The 3,765-nt window shown below is 45.3% G+C and overlaps 1 long non-coding RNA gene across 1 annotated transcript; it reads left to right on the top strand.

The window, feature by feature from the left end:
* Nucleotides 1–499: 499 nt before the first annotated feature.
* LOC131905915 (uncharacterized) lies at nt 500–2,642 on the top strand. Its single transcript, XR_009378074.1, has 2 exons — nt 500–668; nt 2,515–2,642. It is a non-coding gene; the product is annotated as an uncharacterized LOC131905915 (long non-coding RNA).
* Nucleotides 2,643–3,765: the final 1,123 nt, after the last annotated feature.

Below are 3,765 nucleotides of genomic sequence, written 5' to 3'. Positions count from 1 at the left end.
ACTGGACTGAACCGAATCATAAGACACCCAGTGTATCAGCAAGAAAATTGCTTGACTAGTGTGTTAGGAAGTAACATCTGCACACATTTTGATGACCTCTCACACAGGTGAAGCCTTTCATATTGACAAGGTAATAACATGTTTTCCCCCTGTATCTCCTATACCTAGTCAGTCTTGCTACAGAAAAACTGACCCCAGAGAAGAGTAAATGTAGACTAATGGGTTATGTTGGATGGCTTTGCTGGTTGCTTGGTGGCATGGAAAGAGCGAAATTAGATCACAGTCCAGTTTGGAGAAGAGGCTTGAGGATGGACCCATGTGACGGGGTCCAGAGGGAGTGTCTTTGTCTAGACTCCACTGATGTCAAGAACACTGACTGAGGGAGATGGGGATCAACACCTGGACTGGTTACTTTCCTCAGTAGTGTGACAGAGTGCTGGATGACATCAAACAAAGCAAGAAAGGAGCTCAAGCATTAGCTCACAGTTGAAGGGGTGCGTCATGATGAGCAAGGCATGGAGGCAGGTGACTCCTCGGCAGCAAGAGTGTGTGACTGGGATTCCTCACCTCCTCAGGTCTTAGTGGAGCAGGAGAGCAGAGGGTGAACAGAAAGAGGGCTCAGGATATAAAACATCAAGAGCTGTCTCACACCGACCCAGATCATCCAGGTAGGCCTTATCTCCAAGGAGCTTCACAACCTCCCCCAACAGCGCCATGGTTTAGAGAGCCAGTGTTCTGATACGTGAGCCTGTGGGGCACATTTCACATTCAACCTGTAACGCCTGTGCGGTTTAGAAGCTAGGGTTATGTGTGTGCTCTTGTCCTCCTTGTGCGGTGCGATGGCCCAGGATCAGGACAGCCCTGTATCAGAGAGGGAAGTCATGCATGGTCCCAACAGCCTGCCCTCCACCATGCCACACCACATTTTCCTTAAATAATGATGTGATCTAAGGCTGATGTGAGCTTCTAGAACCAAATACTAACTGACAGAGAATACAGAGAAGAAAGGAGGAAAGAACACATTAAATATCCTAGAAGAGGCCATTCGTGATCACACACTCCTGTAATTTCTGTAATTGGGAGGATCAAGAGTTTGGGGTGGTGGTGGTAGAGTGGTGTTGCACACCTTTAATCCCAGCACTCGGGAAGCAGAGGCAGGTGGATCTCTGTGAGTTCAAGGCCAGCCTAGTCTACAGAGTGAGCTCAGGGCAGTCAGGGCTACACAGAGAAACTTTGTCTTGAAAAACCAAAAACACAAATAAAACACAACCAAAAAAATCACCCTCAAGGAATTCAATCATCAAAATCCCAATTAAGGGAAACTTCATGGGACAAATTACTGAGTTTTTTCAACAAATAAATTGCAAGGTGAGGAAGAGAGAGTTTGGATTAAAAAAACTGATCTCTAAATGTTATCCTCACTGGGATCATGATTTCTAATATAAATTTATATTTATTTATTTACTTATTTTTACATTTATTTACTTATGGGGGCACACGCATGGTCAGAAGACAACTTGGAGGACTAGTTTTCTCCTTCCACCCTGTGAGTCCAAGGATCGAGGTCAGTGTGCAGGCCTGGCGCGGGTGCCTTTGCCCGAGGAGCCGTCTCACTAGGCCTGTCATACTGTTTTGTGACCTTTTTATACTCAAGTCTCCACTTCCAAAAAGAAGAGAAAAGGCATGTGTGGCCCTTTACCCTCTCCCACTGTGCTTTCTGGCTCACGGTGTGACCCTTTATGATCAATGTCTTTTTCTAGTGTTTTCTGGACATTGCCACCTCCCACCCTCACTGAAGTCCAAAACAATGGGACACCTGAATTTGGATCTGACTATCCAAACTACGAAATAAATGATGCTTTTATCTTTATAGGCTTTTAGAAGTTGTATTTATGACATTTCCTCATCTGTCACTTAAGAATGAAGGGTTCAGTCTTCAGCAGCCCCCTCCCAAATCCCAGAGCATCATGAGAGTAAAACTTATACAACAGATATGGAAGGAAAATTGAAACACTAAAGTTGCTAAGCAAATTAAACTGCAGTAGCATCAAAACTTGGACTTGATTTGTACCAATGCATAAAGGTGGAAAATGTCTCACCCCTGATGGAAGAGCTCTGGGGCTCTTTAGGTAGGGCTTTGTGGCTTCCTGGGGCCTCAGAGTCAAGGAAGGCAGGGAATCGAACCCGGGTCTCCCGGTTTCTCTAAAAATAGCTTTCTTGATTCAAGCCAATTGAAGAGCCTCTAAAGCCTACATTGTGAGGTTTGCCTGTGGCCTGCTTCCTGCACAGGGCTCCTTTGTGTGCTATTGGCCATGGAAGTATGGGGAATCTGGACGATTGTTAACTCTTCCTCAAGGACGCTCTTTTCATAAATTCATAAACAAGCTTGAGGACTGTTTCCGAGTGTGGGGAGCACAGCAGGCTGAGAGTGCTGGGGAGGACAGCAAAGGGTGAGGCAGCTGCAGCTTTTGCTTTGTCTCTTCCGAGAGTCTGCCTTTGCTTTCTCTCTCACAGCCCACCGTGGTTGAGGACTGTTGATGGAAGCCGGAAGTGATCAGCGAGTTCCTGTTCCCACTGAGCATCTATCTCCTCACTGTCTCTCCAGGAGAGCCCCAACGAATATGAAAGAGTTTTTTCTGCCATATTTCTTCTTGGATTATGATTCATCTTAATCACTGTTCTATTGCTATGAGGAGACGCTATGACCAAGGCAACTTATAAAAGGAAATATTTCATTGGGGTCTTGCTTACAGTTTCAGAGGGTCAGTCCATGATATTCATGGTGAGAAGCGTGGCGTCAGGCAGGCAGGCATCGCACTGGAGCAATACATAAGAGCTTACATCCTGATCTTAAGGCAGGAGGCAGAGAGAGAGAGAGAGAGAGAGAGAGAGAGAGAGAGAGAGAGAGAGAGAGAGAGAGAGACTGGACCTAACATGGGCTTTTGAAATCTCAAAGCCCACCCCCAGTGACACATGTTATGGAGTAATTCCTGGGAAAAGACTATAGACTCAATCCAGTTATAATTAAAAGATTTATTATTGATTAACTGCTAGTAGGACGACAGCCTTAAAGCCAAATCTCGGCATGTTGGGAAGAGAGGTATGGGGAAGGTCTTTTAAAGGCGAACACAAGAAGACCTTCTATGCAAGCAAGCAAAAATTGGTCTCTTCTGCCAAGTTAAGTGGCAAAACAATCTTTGGGTATCTGCACAAGCAAGTTACAGAAGCAAAACAGCAGTTAGCCATATCATAACAAGTAGATAGTCATTGCTGTGCATTTCTGGGTGGGAGTCACTGAGTCAGGGTTCCCGGGAACTTATCTTCCAGGGACTGGAGACAGAGTCAACAGCTAGTGGGTCCCAAGATGGATGCCTAACCTAAAATGGGGTTTCTTTAACCATCACAAAACACACCCTCCTAATTCTTCCTAATCAGTCCACCCACTGGGAATCAAACATTCAAATGGATGAGCCTATTAGGGCCATTCTCAGTCAAACCACAACCTGTCCTAACTGAGCATGTTCAAAAGGGTATGTCTTAAACTGAGCATGTGCAGGAATGCACCATCCCAAAGTGCCTCCCACACTTATGCATAGGCCTCCCTAATAAATTCCTCACCCTTTCTTTGTTTTATCACATGTGCACGTGATAAAACCCTTCCTCATTTTTGTGTGCTGGCTGTGATTCCTGATGCTGTGCTTCAGTTGTTGACCAATTACGTTCTCTTTAATGACTTTTCAGGTTTAGGATTGAAGACCGTTCCAG

Source organism: Peromyscus eremicus, chromosome 3 (assembly GCF_949786415.1).
Source record: "Peromyscus eremicus chromosome 3, PerEre_H2_v1, whole genome shotgun sequence".
Lineage (NCBI taxonomy): Eukaryota > Metazoa > Chordata > Mammalia > Rodentia > Cricetidae > Peromyscus > Peromyscus eremicus.
This window is presented reverse-complemented; position numbering and strand designations above follow the sequence as displayed.